This window comes from Myotis yumanensis, unplaced genomic scaffold (assembly GCF_028538775.1).
Source record: "Myotis yumanensis isolate MYYU_CA2020_CCGP unplaced genomic scaffold, mMyoYum1.0.hap1 SCAF_9, whole genome shotgun sequence".
In the NCBI taxonomy this organism is placed as follows: Eukaryota; Metazoa; Chordata; class Mammalia; order Chiroptera; family Vespertilionidae; genus Myotis; species Myotis yumanensis.
The window spans coordinates 6,494,487-6,512,562 of NW_027223760.1; positions in this window are offsets into that span (position 1 = coordinate 6,494,487).

An 18,076-nucleotide genomic window follows, 5' to 3' on the forward strand; every position below is an offset into this window, starting at 1 on the left:
TCTCAGAAACATTGGTTCCACACAATTTCTATCAGCACTTAATGAATGAATTCAGGGAGCATGTGGTCTTTGATGGGCAGATGGGTTAAGAATGTGTTTCAAACTCTTAGGGGAATGGAGAAGGGATGTCTTAGTGGGTAGACCAAGTAAAGCTTCAAAACCAACTTGAACTTTCACCAAAAAGTGAAATTCATTTCTGTGACCTCAGAAGAAGTATTATTGGTGTTTTCTCAGGTAAAACAGATTCCAGTTTTGCACACCTGTGAGAGAATAGAAAAGTTTTACTATAGTGAAAATAAACAAACAATTGAAATGGGTCGGGGAGCATTTTGCAGGTGACCCATCTGGCTGTAAGTATTCAAGATGATTGAGGTGTGGTGGCAACAGTTAGTTTCACAAAGTAGAGAGCTAGTTATTCAGCAAAGTGGATACTCTGTCATCTTGAAATTGGCTTTGCCATACCCTAAACCATTTTGTCCCCAATAGGACATATAACCCTCCTTTGCCCCCAAAACAAATGAATTTAGCCTAAACATTTAACAAAAGTTAGCAAAGTCTCAGTAATATGAGTAATAACCGCAGAAAGAAGCTCATGATTCTTTCTGAAATACTAACTCACAGTAAGACAGGTTTGGTTTCTCTCCAAAAAATATGGTGCACACTGTGTCTATTGTTTAATCATTGAGTTTTAGACAAATTTCTGAGATACGCCATTAACAACCTGTTGTATCACAGGCTTCTAGAATCATGTATTAAAAAAAAGAGCCACATATACCTTGCAATAAAAAGTAAATACAGGTTTAATGTGAAAAAAGACTTTAACAGCTCTGTGGTTAACTTCTGAGTAAATGCAAGTTTTTCTTACCTTACATTCAGGTTAATGCTGTAGATGAGGCAAAGTTAAAGGTTCTGCTCTTGAGAAGCTGTAAGGAGAGGAGAAGTCCTTGTGAAATACCCTGAAAACACTCTTACCCGTTTGTCTCCAAGGGCAGAAGACAGAAAAGAAGGTCCTTGAAAATACCATGCATTGTGATTAATATGACGGAAGAATGAGACATGTCCCCTTCTCTGGAGCGGGTTGGGAGTTTATACTATTCTTTCATTCATTAACAGTCAGTGATTGTTTAAAATTTGTGAAAGATTTCATACCAGATGCTGTGAATCTAGAGAAAGTAAAACAAAGTCCCTTTTGAGACTTCCTTCCTTAGCATAATGGTTTTGATAATCATTCAAGTTGCTTCTATCAAGAGTTCGTCTCTTTCACTAATGGATAATATTCCACCTTTTAGATGTACCAGTTTCTTTATCACTTCTACTTTCTCATTCTTATACCACTAATAGATTTGTCTTGTCTAAAATCTCCATTATGTTGTTAACTAGACGTGAATAAGCCTTCAGTTAAGTAAGTGAGGAACTGGACAGTAGCAGTATATGGTATGGGGTATGTGTGTACATCTATAATAATCCTATCTAATAATAGACAAACATGGTAATTAACCATACCTTCGCTATGCCTCCCATTGGCTAATCACCATGATATGCAAATTAACCCAACAAATATGGCGGCTGGCAGCCACGCAGCTGAAGAGAACAGGAGACTTGCTTGCTCCAGTGATAGAGGAAGCCAAGGTTCCCCGCCTGCCATGGCCTACTCTAAGCTACACTGAAAGCAACAAAGTTTCAATTATAGAAGGTAAATAAATCCCAGAATAAAAAAAAAGAAAAAAGGGAGAGGTTGGGAGCTTGAGTCCCAGGCCAGCCTGAAAGCAGCCATCAGCCCCTCACTCAGGTTGTCCAGGCACCCAAGCAGGACCCCCACCCTGATCCGGGACACCCTTCAGGGCAAACCAGCTAGCCCCCACCCGTGCACCAGGCCTCTATCCTATATAGTAAAAGGGTAATATGCAAACTGACCCTAACAGCAGAAAGACTGGGAATGACTGGTCACTATGACACACACTGACCACCAGGGGACAGACGCTCAATGCAGGAGCTGCCCTCTGCTGGTCAGTGAGCTCTCATATGGGAGGAGCTCTGCTCAGCCACAAGCCAGGCTGATGGCTGCCAGTACAGCAGTGGTGGTGGGAGCCTCTCCTGCCTCCTCAGCAGTGCTAAGGATGTCTGACTGCAGCTTAGGTCTGCTCCCTGCTGGCAAGTGGACATCCCCCGAGGACTGCCAGGCTGCCAGAGAGATGTCTAATTGCCAGCTTAGGCCCAATCCCCCGGGGAGCAGGCCTAAGCCAGCAGGTGGTCATCCCCCGAGGGGTCCCAGACTGAGAGAGGGCACAGGCCGGGCTGAAGGCCATCCCCCCCCGAATGCAAAAATTTTGTGCACCAGGCCTCTAGTGAAAGTATAATATGCTTTAATTTACTCATCTGCTGATGGGCATGTAGATTGTTTCCAAATCTTAGTTATTGTAAATTGTGCTGCTATGAACATAGGGGTGTGTATGTCCTTTCTGATTGGTGTTTTTGATTGCTTGGGATATATTCCTAGAAGTGGTATTACTTAGTCAAATGGCAGTTCCATTTTTAATTTTTTGAGAAAACTCAATAATGTTTTTCACAGTGGCTGCACCAGTCTGCATTCCTGCCAGCAGTGCATGAGTGTTCCTTTTTGTCCAAATCATCGCCAGCATTTGTTATTTATTGATGATAGCCATTCTGACAGGTGTGAGATTGTATCTCATTGTGTTTTGTTTTGCATCTCTCAGATGATTACTGACATTGAGCATGTTTTCATATGTCTTTTGGCCTTCTGGATGTCCACTTTATAAAGTGTTTATTTAACTCCTTTATCCATTTTTTGATTGGATTGTTTATCTTCCTTTTTTTTAAAGATGTATGAGTTCCCTATAAATTTTGGAGATAAGGCTCTTATCAGATATAACATTGGCAAATATGTTCTCCTATGGAGTGGGCTTCCTTGTTGTTTTGTTGATGGTGTGTGTTTTTTCTGTGCAGAAGCCTTTTATTTTTATGTAGTCCCATTTGTTTATTTTTCCTTAGTTTCCATTTTCCTAGGACTGTATCAGTAAAGATATTGCTATGACATATATCTGATATTTCGCTGCCTATGAATCCTTCTAATATTTTTATGGTTTCTCATCTTACATTTGAGTCCTTTAGCCATTTTGAGTTTATTTTTGTGCATGGTGTAAGTTGGTGATCTAGTTTCATTTTTTTTGCATGCATCTGTCCAATTTTTCCAACACCATTTATTGGAAAGACTGTCTTGACTCCATTGTATGTTCTTGCCTCCTATGTCAAATATTAATTAAGCGTAATGACTTGGGTTGATTTCTGGGTCTCTGTTCTGTTCCATTAGTCTATATGTCTATTCTTGAGCCAGTACCAGGAAGTTTTCAAAATAGTGGCTTTGTAATATAGCTTGATATCTAGTATTGTGATCCCTCCAACTTTTTCCCTCTTTCTCAAGATTGCTGTGGCTATTCAGGGATTTTTTTTTATTTTATATGAAATTTTGGAGTGTTTGTTCTGGATCTGTGAAATATATAGTTGATATTTTAATGGGGATTGCATTAAATCTGTAGATTGCTTTGTGGAGTATGAATATTTTAATGATGTTGATTCTACCAATCCATGAGCACAGTATATTCTTTCATTTGTTTATGTCTTCCTCTATCTCTTTTTCAATGTCCTGTAGTTTTCTGAGAACAGGTATATCACGTCCTTAGTTAAGGTTATTCCTAGGTGTCTTAATTTTTTTGTTGCAATGGTAAATGGGATTGTTTTTGTTGTTGTTTTTCAGTTTTCTGTGAGTTCATTATTGGTTCATTAAAGCTACAGATTTCTGGGTGTTGATTTTTTTTATCCTACTACATTGCTGAATTCATTTATTAAATCTAGTTGTTTTTTGATGGAGTACTTAGTGTTTTCTATGTGCAATATCATGGCATCTGCAAATAATGACAGTTTTACTTCTTCTTTTCCAATTTGGATGCCTTTTATTTCTTTTTCCGGTCTGATCACTATGGCTAGCACCTCTTGTACTATGTAAAAGAGGAGTAGTGAGAGTGGGCATCACTGTCTTTTTCCTATTCTTAGGGGAATAGATTTTACTTTTTGCCCATTGACTATGATGTTGGCTGCATGTTTGTCATATAAAGCTTTTATTATGTTGAGGTATGATCCCTCTATTACCACTTTGCTGAGAGTTTTTATCAAGAACAGGTGTTGCATTTTGTCAAATGATTTTTCTGCATCTATTGATATGATTATGTGATTTTTTTCTTTCAATTTGTTTCTGTAATGTATCACGTTTATTGATTTACATCCCCAGAATAAATCCCATCTTTGCATCCCTGAAATAAATCCCACTTAATCAGGGTGGATGATCTTTCTAATGTAATGCTGGATCTGAATTGCTAGGATTTTGTTGAGGATTTTAGCATCTCTGTCAGTGATATTGGCCTGTATTTCTCTTTCTTTGTAGTATCTTTATCTGGTTTTGGGATTAGGGAAATGCTGGCTTTATAAAAGAGCTTGTAAGTATTCCTTCCTCTTGAATTTTTTAGAATAGTCTGAAGAGAATAGATTTTAATTCTTCTTTGAGTATTTGGTCAAACTCTCTTATGAAGCCATCTGGCCCAGAGCTTTTCTTTGCTGGAAGTTTTTTGATTATTGCTTCAATTACCTCCATGGTTATTGGCCTATTCCAATTTTTTAATTATTCCTGATTGAGTTTTGGAAGGTCGTATTTTTTTAGGAATATGTTCATTTCTTCTAGGCTTACCAGTTTTTTGGATTAGAGTTGTTCATAGTATGTTTTTTACAATCCTTTGTATTTCTGTGGGTTCTGTTGTTATTTCACATCTTTCATTTCTGATTTTGTTTATTTGGGTCATCTCTCTTTGCTTCTTGGTGAGTCTGGCTAGAGGTTCATCAATCTTGTTTATCCTTTCAAAGAACCAGCCCTAGCCCTACCTGGTTTGTCTCAGTGGATGGAGCATGTGAACTGAAGGGTCCCAGGTTCAATTATGGTCAAAGGCACATACCTGGGTAGTGAGCTTGATCCTCAGTAGGGAACATGCAGGAGGCAAACAATGATTCTCTCATCATTGATGTTTCTATCTCTCTTTCCCTCTCCTTCCCTCTCTGAAATCAATAAAGATATAGATAAACAACAACAACAGCAGCTCTTAGTTTCATTGATCTTTTGTAACTTGGGTTTTTGGGGGGGTTTTGTTGTTGTTTGTTTTTGTCTCTATGTCATTAATTTCCGCTGTGATCTTTATTATTTCCTTCCTTCTGCTCACTCTGAACTTGCCCTGTTGCTCTCTTTCTAATTCTTTAAGTTGTAGAGTTAGATAATTTCTTAGCAGTTTTCTTTGTTTTTTGAGGTAGTCCTGTAGAGTTATGAACTTCCCTCTCAGGATTGCTTTCACTGTGTCCCATAGATTTTGGTTTGTTGTGTTTTCATTGTCATTTTTTTCCAGGATGTTTTTTATTTCTTCTTTGGTCTCTTTGGTAACCCAATCATTGTTTAATAACATGCTGTTTAGCCTTCAAGTGTTTGGATATTTGTGATTGTTTTTGTTTTAGTTTATTTTTAATATCATGCCACTGTGATCTGAGAAGATTTATCTTCTTGAATTTGAAGAGACTTTGCCTGTGTTCCAATCTGTGGTCTATCTTAGAAAATGTCCCATGTGCACTTGGGAAGAATGTATATTCTGTTGCTTTGGGGTGAAACATTCTGAGGATGTTGATTAAGTCTATTTGATCTAGTGAGTCATTTAGAATTGCTGTTTCTTTATGGATTTTTTTGTCTAGAGGATTTATCCAGTGATATCATTGGGGTATTAAGTTCCCTACTATGATTATATTGCTGTTGATCTCTTTCTTGATATCTTACAGAAGTTTATTTATGTATTTGGATGCTCCTGTATTGAATGCATATATATTTACCAGAATTATATCCTTTTGCTGTATCAATTCCTTTAGTATTATGAAGTGGCCTTTCTTATTCCTTCTTATGAACTTCACTTTGAGGTCTATTTTGTCAGATATAAGTATTGCTACCCCAAGTTTTCTTTCATTTCCATTTGCCTGAAAATCATTTTTTTTTCATCCCTTCACTTTCACTCTATGTGAGTCTCTTGTTCTCAGGTGGGTCTCATGTATACAGCATATATATGGATCATATTTTCTTATCCATTTAGCCACTCAATGTCTTTTGATTGGAGCATTTAGTCCATTTATGTTTAAAGTTATTATTAACAGGTACTTCTTTGTAGCTATTTCTATTCTTTTTCCCTGTGTTCTTTCTTTCCTTTCTATTTCTTATTTTAACACCATCTATTTAGCATTTCTTGCATTGCTGGCTTGATAGTGATAAACTCCCTCTGCATTTTTTTGTCTATGAAGCTTCTGATTTCCCCTTCAATTTTTAATAATGTCCTTGCTGTATAGAGTATACTTGGATTCAGTCCCTTGCTTTGCATTAATTTGTATACTAGTATTTCATTCCATTCTCTTCTGGCTGGATGTGTTTCTATTGGGAAATCACTTGATAATATTTATTTTTCAGATTATTACAGTTGTTCCTCTTTTTCCCCCCATAGCTCCCCTCCACCGGGTTCCCACCCCACCCTCTGCACTCACCCCACCACCACTGTCCTCATCCATAGGTGCACAATTTTTGTCCAGTCTCTTTCCGCATCCTCCACACCTCTTTCCCCCTCCCCCAAGAATAGTCCACTCCCTTACTATGCCCCTGATTCAATTATAATCACCAGTTTATTCTGTTCATCAGATTATTTATTCACTTGATTTTTAGATTCACTTATTGATAGATGTGTATTTGTTGTTCATAATTTGTATCTGTACCTTTTTTTTCTTCTTCTTCTTATTCTTCTCAAGGGATACCTTTCAGCAATTCATATAATACTGGTTTAGTGGTGATGAACTCCTTTAGCTTTTCCTTATCTGTGAAGCTCTTTATCACCTTGACTTCTGAATGATAGCTTTGTTGGATAAAGTAATCTTGGTTGTGGGTTCTTGGTATTCATCACTTTGAATATTTCTTGCCACTCCCTTCTGGCCTGCAAAGTTTCTGTTGAGAAACCAGCTGACAGTCATATGGGTACTCCCTTGTAGGTAACTGACTATCTTTCTCTTGCTGCTTTTAAGAATCTCTCTTTTTCTTTTGCTCTTGGAATTTTAATTATGATGTGTCTTGGTGTGGTCCTCTTTGGATTCCTTTTGTTTGGGGTTCTCTGCACTTCCTGGAGTTGTAAATCTATTTCTTTCACCAGGTAGGGGAAGTTTTCTGTCATTATCTCTTCAAATAGGTTTTCAATATCTTGCTCTCTGTCTTCTTCTGGCACCCCTATAATTCAGATGTTGGTATGCTTGAAGCTGTCCCAGAGGCTCCTTACACTATCTTCCTATTTTTGGATTCTTTTTTCTTTTTGCTTTTCTGGTTGGGTGTTTTTTGCTTCTTCGTATTTCAAATCGTTGACTTGATTCTTGCAATCCTCTAGTCTGCTGTTGGATCTCTGTATAATATTCTTTCTTTCAGTCAGTGTATGCTTAATTTCTAGTTGGTCCTTTTTCATATCCTCAAGGGTCTCACTAGATTTCTTGAGGGTCTCATTAAGTTTATTGGCAGTTTCTAGAAAATTCTTGAAAAACCTTAAAAGTGTGGTTTTGAACTCTATATACAGTAGTTTGCTTTCCTCCATTTCTGTCATTTGTGTCCTGTTTCTTTGTCTCACATTTTTTATGCTTTGCTGTGTTGATAGAGTGGCTTTCTGTGCTAGGTGTCCTATAGGGCCAGTGGCTCAGCCTCCCCAATTACCTGAGGTGGACACTCTTGGTGCACCCCTTCGTGGGCTTTGTGCACAGTCTTGTTGTAGTTAAGCCTTGATTGTTGTAGGTATCACTGGGAGGAATAGACCTCCAGGCCAATCGGCTGTGAGAATCAGCTGTGTCTGCAGTAGGAGAACTTCTGTGCTGGAGACACCCTTGTGGGGCAAGACTTGCTTCAGTGGGGCTTTGGTGCTCACTGAGTCTGCCCCCTGAGTGTGTTCCTTATGGATCTGAGGAGTTGTAATCTGGATGGTCCCACTCTGACCACCGGGCACACCGGCTCCTGGATCTCTAGGGAGGTGCTAATCTAGCCTCTGCCTGAGGCTACTCAGCAGGAGCCAGCTGTGAAGCAATGCAAGTTTCCGTGGGGCCTTGGGCCAGTTGCAGTTTGTTAGGTAATTTTCAGATTGCAAAGGGCCAGGCCTTTCATATGCAAAAGCCTCCGCACACAGCTTGGGCGGGGTGGGGTCCCAGGGGATCAACAGGGCGGAGCGAGCAGTTATGGCTGCTCTCAGTCCTGCCCTCAGAGGCCCTGCTTCTCAGTGTCCCGGCAATCACTGCAAGCACCTCCGAGAGAAAGCTGCCATCTAGTTCCGACCAATGCCAGACAGTCCAGTTTCTCCTGTATGAGTCTGGGTCCCCAGAGACTTGCCAGGAACTGGAGCTCAGAGCTTGAGACTCCCTCCTGATTGAAAAAGACAACCATGTCCTCAGCTGCCAGCCCTTTCCACGTGCACCTCTGTACCTCTGTATTTACTTCCGCACCGCGCCTCGTCTGAGTCTCAGTATGCTTTTCTCTTTCCTTCTAGTTGTAGAATTTCCACTCAGCCAGCCTTCCTGTGGTTCTGGATGATGTCCGTTCCATCTTTGAGTTGTATTTTTGAAGTGGTTGTGCAAGGCAGCAATCTCCAGTGTTTTCTATACCACCATTTTGGTTCTCCTCTCTTGCAGTCTTTAATATTCTCTCTTTGTCATTAATGTTTGCTATTCTAATTATGACTTATCTTGGTGTGGGTCTTTTTGGTTCATTTTGTTTGGGACTCTCTGAGCTTGTGTGAGTTTTTTTCTTCCCCAAATCAGGGAAGTTTTCTATCATTACTTTTTCAACTAGGATTTCTGATCCTTGCTCCTCTTGTTGTCCTTCTGGCACTCCTATTATACATATGTTACTTTGTTTCACAGATCCCTTATGCTCTCCTCCTGCTTTCTAATTTTTCTCCAGTTGCTGTTCAGATTGGATGTGTTTAACTACCCTATCTTCTAACACACTAATTTGGTCCTCCGCTTCTTCTAGTCTACTGTTGAAACCTTCCATCATGTTTTTGTTTTTCGTTGTTGTTGTTTTTTACTGTAGCTACATCACTTTTTATTTCTGCTTCATTCCTACATAAGTTGATGATTTTCTCATCCATCTGATTTATGAACTGCATGTCCCTTCTTCTGAATTCTTTTCCTAACATATTGCATGCCTCCATTTTATTTAGCTCCTTTTCTGGCTACTCCTCCTTTTCTCTCCTTGGGGGTTGTTTTATTGTCTCCCCATTTTTGCTGTCTCTTTCTGTCCCTGTGCACCCTGCTGGGGTTTGAGAGGTTGTAGACCCTATCAGGGCATGGTCCAGAAATTGTTAGCCCAAAACCTGGATCTGCCTTGAGTCTCACACTTTTATTGTCTCTACTCTGAGTTGTATCCACTTGTCCCTGGATCTGGTCCCTCAGTTGTCTCCTTCAGTTGCTCAGGGTGGTGGGAGCATGTGCATAGTTGCTCTAATGTGCAATGCCCTTTGAGGACCCAGAGCCCTCTGGCATGCAATTTGCTCTGCACCCTGACACACATGGCAGGGTGGCACCATGGTCCCTCTGACAGTTCACTTGCAGGGTGGTCCTGTGGCCCCTGGCTGGGCACACCAGCTTGCTTCATGTTGCCTCCTTAGCGTTTTCCTATGGCCCAAACAAAGTGAGGCATGTGCTGCATTGTTCCAGATTTCCTCTGCAGGACTGTCCCAAGGGCTTAAGAGAGAGAGTTGGGGTTGCTCAGGGTCACACAGTCCTGTTTTTTTGTAGCTTGAGTGAGACATGTGCTGCATTGCTCCAGTTTGCCCTTCATCATTGTGGAGTGGGGGTTCGTTCCCCTGGGTCACTCAATCTGTGCTCCTCTTTCACCCAGAGTGAGGGACGCATTGGATGGCTCCAGATGGCCCTTGCAGGACTCTCCTGGGGGGTGGGGTGGAGCAGGCATGGATTGTTCTGGAATGCACAGTCAGAGATACCTGAGGCAAGCTCTTGGTTGCTCCGGGACACTCCGGCAGTAGTTACCTGTGCTGGGGGTAGTGTGGGTGCTGGGTAGCTTCAGGTCAGGCTAACAGAACAGTTCTTGGGTCTGCTTCAGGGGTGGGGCACAGAGTTCTCCCTGGCTTGCATTCACTGTGGAGTCTTGGAGCCAGATCTAGGACACTGGATACTGGCAGCTGATGAGAAGGCCTGGTGTGGGGGTTCACTCTGTCATGGCATGCTCCCTGCAGACATCAGACAGCCTGCCCAAAGGTACTGTGCTACTCATTGCCTGGGCATGGTGGTAGTTCCACATGGGTTATGCCTGGAAGCGCCATTCTCTAGGCATCCTCTGTCCTTATTAAAAACTAGAGACCTAGAGCACAAAATTTGTCCACTTAAGGGAAGTCCCTCAACTCAGCCTGCACCATCTTTCATTCTGGGACCCCTTGGGGGATGTAGCAGTGTGCCAAGTGGCAGGAAGCCAGGGAGGAGCCCACATTGGGGCTGAATGCCACACCATTCACACTGTGCCTCCTGCCACTGCTCAGGAGTGCTGCTTTGGACTCTGGAGAGGCTCCCACCAGGCAGCTGCATTCACCAACCATTAGCCCGGCTTCTAGCTGACAGTGCTCCCCCTGTGGGAGCACACTGACCACCAGAGGAAGCTCCTGCATTGTGTGTGTGCACCCTGGTGGTCAGTGCACATCATTGTGACCAGTTGTTACAGTTCTTCCACCATAATGGTTGCTTAGGCTTTTATTATATTGAGATTGTCTCCTCAACTGTGATTAATTTGTTATTTCAGGGTGGATATTCTTAGCTTTAATTGCTTTTCTGGCCCTAGGAGGAGGTCCATGACATTGCTGCCTATCTGCCACCATTTGTCTCTCCACTTCATTTTGTCAGCTCCCAAAATGCTTGTTATCACATGACGACATAAGCTTCTCTCTTGTCCTCCTCATTGGATATTTAACCTATGGACACATTTGGTGTATGTGGTTTCCTCAATGCACAGCTTCTGCATCAAAGAGAAGTTCTCCAGAGTTTGGCATCACAGGTTGCCACCCAAGAACCACATAGATGAATTTAAAAGCATTTGACAAAATTAATTGCTGTGAATGATAAAAACTCTCAAAAAAATAGTGATTGGGGGGATATTTGCTTAATATGATTACACACACACACACACACACACACACACACACACCTTATACTCCTGTTTTCCAGTATCTCACTCACTTAACAGGGAAACACTAAAGGCATATCATGGAACAAAGCAAGCATGCCCTTCCACTTCTATTCAATGTTCTAGTGGAGGTTTTAGCCAATGCAATTGAGCGGGCCTAAGCTGCAGTCTGGCCTCCCTCTGCTGGAGGCAACTGGCTGATCAGGAGATACTTTCTGGAGGTAGCACAGACTCCTTCCTTATTTCTTTCCTCTGTGGTTAGAGAACAGGGAACTAAAAGGTGGAGACAGAACTGTGGCTGAGCCTGGGCTTTTGTAGGCAGCAGAAAGAAAGAGAGGGCTGGGGAAAGTCTAAATAAATTTTCTTCAATTGTCCTCTGGGCCCCTCCCTTTGTTTTTTCCTTCTTGTAGTGGACGCTTAGTCCTCGGACTGACTGGAGCACCGTGACAGTTGTGTTCATCCCCCTCACTTCTCAGCTGAATGTACAGCCACCTCATATTCCAAGCATGGCTGTTTCAAATGACTAAAGTGCTGTTAGTCCACAGTTCCTAGCCTCTCCTCTCTCAGTTTCCTCCTTGAGTCAGTTGCAAAGTTCACTGAGACACCGAAGCAGCTCTGTGCTTTGGGGAGGGGGGGGGCAGGGGGAACACACACAGGCAGCACCACTGTCACGTCCCAGGTCAGGGACACAGGCAGACAGCGTCATGTCCCTGGTCAGGGATACATGCAGGCAGCTTCACCTCAACACTGGGCAGAACGTTAGTGCTAGGCAGGCCTGGGTATGCTTCCACTGGGCCAGATGTCCCTACCCCCCAGCTCCTGTGTGATGCAATCCATTGACTGGTTGGGACTCAAACACCATAATGGAAAAATTAGCATATTATTTCTTTATTATATAGGATGTCATCCTAATAAGTTTAACCTGTGATGATGGTAAGACCATCTCCATCTTGTATTTCCACTATTACCCGGGGACAATACTGGACAAAGACTGGTTATAAATAAATATTTGTTAAATAATGAAATTGATCAAAATTTCTCTGATTCTTGCTTTCTCTTTGATCTTTATGTCCAGCCTACATCTGTGGAAAAGATTATCCTTCCCTTATTCATCAATGTTTAGTGTCACAGAAACAAACTCTTACATTTTTTGTTGTTGTTAATCTTCACCTGGGGATATTTTTAAGATTGATATTTTTTAGAGAGAGTGGAAGGGAGGGGTGGAGGGAGAAGAGAGAGAGAGAGAGAGAGAGAGAGAGAGAGAGAGAGAGAGACAGAAAGAGACATGTGAGAGAGACACATTGATTGGTTCCCTCCTGCACAAGCTTCAACTGGTGCCTCCTTCAGGAGCCCTAACTGGAGCAGGGGATCTAATCTGCAACCCAGGCACGTACCCTTGACTGGGAATCAAACCCACAACCCTTTGGTGCATGGGATGACACTCTAAACACTTAGCCACATGGGTCAGAGCCAAACTATTATATTTTAAATATTTTTTCTCCTTTCTATCTAGACATGTTGACAATGGGGAAAGCCATTTGAATAACTCATACTGGAGCAGACTTTGACAAGGGCAAGATGAACATGCTGGTTGTTAAAAACTGGCTCATCTGATAGAAAGCCATGAAATACAAACTTGAATAAATATTAAATAGACAGGCACTCCTCTTGAAAGAAGAGTTATGTCTTAATACCTTAAGGATAGGGAGTAGAAAACAGCTTCTTATCAGCTAAGAAGAGAAATGTTTACAATTCAGCTTTGTCCACAAAGTTGATTTTGGTGATGGGTGTTCAGAGGGATAACATGCTGAGCTGTGCTTCTTACACTTCCCAGTGCTCTTCACCCACCAGCTTCCCTCAGAGCTAGTTCTGTCTGCTCACCCAACTCTATCTCTGAAAGCTTCTAGTTTATTTATAAATTATATGAATGGTGAAAAAGTCATTTATTTATACAAATATCCTCTGGGCAGCAATCCCTGAAAGAACTGTTATTTAGTAGGGTTTAGTCTTTAAAATGGATTACAGCCTAAAATTAGCAGAAACAGAAAATAGAGAGAAGGATAAATCTATGCTGAACCCTATTAGTATAGCTCAGTGTCAACATATGAACCAGGAAGTTTCAGTTCAATTCCTGCTCAGGGCACATGCCTGGGTTATGGGCTAGATCCCCAGTAGGGGCATGCAGGAGGCAGCCAATCAATAATTCTCTCTCACCGAAACCGGTTTGGCTCAGTGGATAGAGCGTCGGCCTGCGGACTGAAGGGACCCAGGTTCGATTCCAGTCAAGGGCATGTACCTGAGTTGCGGGCACATCCCCAGTAGGAGATGTCCAGGAGGCAGCTGATCGATGTTTCTCTCTCATCGATGTTTCTAACTCTGTGTCTCTCTTCCTTCCTCTTTGTAAAAAATCAATAAAATATATTTAAAAAATAATAATTCTCTCTCATCAGTGATGTTTCTATCTCTTTCTCCCTCTCCCTTCATCTCTGAAATAAAATATATGAATATATTTTAAAGTCCATGCTAAGAGAAAATTTGCCAGGAGGTTTAAGAAATAGATTCAGGAGAGAGGTCCCCTCGACACCAAACCCCACATTTCCCTGCCTCTTCCCACAACATACACACAAACACCCATCTTCTTTTACCTGGAAAATCTGGGTCCTGCTCCTTTCTGTAAATGTGAAGTGAATGCTAAGCTGAGGGTATTGAGGAAGAGGAGGAAAGAGGAAGTTAGGGGAGAAACTGCATAAACTTGTTCATCTAAGAGATGGGCCCACCACACTATCTAAAACAAATTTCTGCCTTTTATTGACCTCCGTCCAGATGTGGTGCTGATGGATTCCATCATTGCTGCACAGCTTGGCTCTTTCCACACATGCTCAGGCCAAGTAGAGCCAGTTAAAAACTAGTTTGTTTTGTAGTTCCAAACAGGTGCCCAGGATCCGTCACAGTCAGGTCCTGACATTGGCCTACACCAGAGTGCCTACCAAAAGGCCCCAAAGCTAACACACCTGGTTGTGAGCTTTAGAACATATCAGAGCATGACCCAATGACCCCACAAGCAATACACTCAGAGGGACATCTTGGTAGGCACCAGACCCTGATGGGAGAAATTCTGCTTTATTGGGTCAGACCCCTCATAGCAGCTTATACACTGTGTTTGATGTTTATCCTCATAGTTAGCCAGCATGACGGTCAATTCCACCCATGGATGGGCCAACAGCAATCAAGACTCAAATACAATAGGAAGGCTCACATATTCCTCACATGGAACATTCCTGGGACACCTATCTCAAGTGATCAGGGAGACTGTGCCACTGAACCACAAATGACACCTAATATGTAAGGTCAGCATAGCAAGACTGGGAGACATAGCAGAACTACCTAATACACAGACACAAATATAGAAAGGCAGACAAACTGGGGAGACAAAGAAACAAGCTCAAACAAAAGAACAGGAGAAATCACCAGAAAATCAAGTAAATGAAATGGAGGCAAGCCATCTACCTAATACAAAGTTCAAAACAACGGTTATAAGGATAATTAGGAATTTAGTGAGAACTTCAACAGAGAGATAGCAAGCATAAAAAGGACATAGAAACCATAAAAACCATAAAGCAGAACCAGTCTTCATTTATTGTATAAACTAGAGGTCCAGTGCACAAAAATTTGTGCACTCGGGGGGGGGGGTAGGGGCCCCCCAGCCCTGCCTGTGCCCTCTCACAGTCTGGGACCCCTCGGGAGATAACAACCTGCTGGCTTAGGCCTGTTCCTGGGTGGCAGAGGGCAGGCCCAATCCCTAGGTGCAGCCCCTGGTCGGGCTCAGAGCAGGGCCGATTGGGGAGTTGGGGTGCCGCCCCCTCTCATGCACAGACCAGGGTGGATTGGGAGGTGACGATGCTACCCTCAGTCACACTCAGGGTAGGGCCGATTGGGGGGTTGGGGCACCGCCCTCTGTCACACTCAAGGCAGGGTCGATGGGGAGGTTGCGGCGCCAACCCCTGTCACGCACAGAGTAGGTCCCATCAGGGGGTTGGGGTGCTGCCCCCTGTCATGCACAGAGCAGGGCCCATCAGGGGGTTGGGGAGCTGCCCCCTGTCATGCACAGAGTAGGGCCGATAGGGGAGTTAGGGCACCTCCCCCTGTCACACACAGAGCAGGGCGGATCAGGGGGTTGGGGCGCCATCCTCTATCACCCACAGAGCAGGGTCGATCAGGGGGTTGGGGCCCCGCCACTGTCACACTCAGGGCAGGGCCAATGGGGAGGTTATAGCTCTACCCCGTCACACACAGAGCAGGGCCCGTGGGGGTTTGGGTGCTGCCCCCTGTCACGCTGATCCTGGTGCTGGGAGGCATATTACCCTTTTACTATATAGGATAGAGGCCTGGTGCATGGGTAGGGGCTGGCTGGTTTGCCCTGAAGTGTATCCTGGATCAGGGTGGGGGTCCCCACTGGGGTGCCTGGCCAGTCTGGGTGAGGGGCCGAGGGCTGGTTTCAGGCTGGCGGTTGTTGACTGAAGCTCCCAACCGCTCCTTTTTTCTCTTTTTTTTATTTTATTCTGGGCCAGCTTTAGCTCTGGCTCTAGCTCTGAGGCTTCATATCTGGTTTGTTTGCCGTTCTATAATCGAAACAATGTATAACTTCAGCTCTGAGATCCCGGCAAGCTGAAAGCTGGTTTCTGGGGTTTTGTTTAGCTTCTTATTTGCAACATAGTACATAGTTGCTTAGAGTTGCAACTCAGAGGCCGGCAAGTCAGGCGGGGAACGTTGAAGTCTGCAGTCACTGGAGCAAGCAAGCCTCATGTTCTCTTCCAGCTGCCTGGCTGCCGGCCGCCATCTTGGATGACAGTTAATTTGCATAAGGATATGCTGATTAGCCAATGGGAAGGGTAGCGGTCGTACGCTAATTACCATGTTTCTTTTATTAGTGTAGATGAAGAATACAATAACTATAATGAATACACTAGCCCTAGCCAGCTTGGCTCAGTGGATAGAGCATCAACCTGCGGACCGAAGGGTCCCACGTTCGATTCCAGCCAAGGACACATACCTGGATTGCAGGCTTGATCCCCAGTAGGGGGCAGGCAGGAGGTAGCCAATCAATGATTCCCATCATTGATGTTTCTATCTCTCTCTCCCTCTCCCTTCCTCTCTGAAATCAATAAAGAAATTATATATATATAAATATATATATATATGTGTGTGTGTATATATATATATATATATATATATATATATATAACACTAAAAGGAATCAACAAGAGGTTTGGTGAAGCAAATATTCAAATTAGCGATTTAGAAGACAAGGTAGCAAAAACATTCAATTAAAGCAGCAAAAAGAAGAAATAATTTTTAAAAATAAGAATAATTTTAGAGACTTGAAACCAAGATGGCGGCATAAGTAAACCCCAGAGTTTGCTGCCTCAAACAACCACTTCAAAAATACAACTAAAAGATGGAACGGACATCATCCAGAACCACAGGAAGGCTGGCTGAGTGGAAATTCTACAACTAGAAGGAAAGAAAAAAGCATACCGAGACTCAGAGGAGGCACAGTGCGGCAGTAAAATACTGAGGTGCGGAGGTGCATGTGGAGCGGGCTGGAGGCTGAGGGTGTGGTTGTCGTTTTCAATCCAGAGGGAGTCTCAGGCTCTGAGCTCCAGTTCCAGGCGAGTCTCTAGGGACCTAGACTCATATGAGAGAAGCGGGACTGTCTGGCATCGGTCAGAACCCGAGGGCAGCTTTCTCACCAAGGGGCTTGCAGCGATTACCCGGACACTGAGAAGCAGAGCCTCTGAGGGAAAGTCTGAGAGCAGCCATAACTGCTAACCCCGCCCTGTTGATCTCATGGGACCTGCCTCACCCAAGCCCTGCAGGGAAGCTTTTGCTGACTAGCCGCAGGCAAAGGCTAGATTAGCACCTCCCTAGAGATCCAGGAGCCAGGAAGCCCAGACGTCAGAGTGGGACCGTCCAGTCTGCAGCTCCCTGGAAACATAAAGGACATACTCAGGGGGCAGACTCAGTGAGCACCAAAGCCGCATTGAAACAAGTCTTGCCCCAGAGGGGTGTCTCCAGTACAGAAGTTCTCCCACTGAAGAAACAGCTGATTCTCACAGCCAATTGGCCTGGAAGTCAATTCCTCCCAGTGATAACTACAACAATCAAGGCTTAACTACAAGACTGTGCACAAAGCCCACAAGGGGTTGCACCAAGAGTGTCCTCCTCAGGTAATTGGGGAGGCTTAACCACTGGGCCCTAGAGGACACTCAGCACAGAAACCCACTTTTTCAACACAGGGAAGCATAAAAAATGCCGAGACAAAGAAACAGGACACAAACGAAAGAAATGGAGGAAAGCAAACTGCTGGATATAGAATTCAAAACCACACTTTAAGGTCTTTAAAGAACTGTCTAGAAGCTGCTGATGTATATAGTGAGATCCTCAAGAAATCTAGTGAGACCCTCGAGGTTGTGATAAAGAACCAACTAGAAATTAAGTATACACTGACTGAAATAAAGAATATTATACAGACTCCCGACAGCAGACCAGAGGATCACAAGAATCAAGTAAAAGATTTGAAATACGAAGAAGCAAAAAATACCCAACCAAAAAAGCAAAATGAAAAAAGAATCCAAAAATACGAAGATAGTGTAAGGAGCCTCTGGGACAGCTTCAAGTGTACCAACATCCGAATTATAAGGGTGCCAGAAGAAGAGAGAGAGCAAGATATTGAAAACCTATTTGAAGAAATAATAACAGAAAACTTTCCCTACCTGGTGAAAG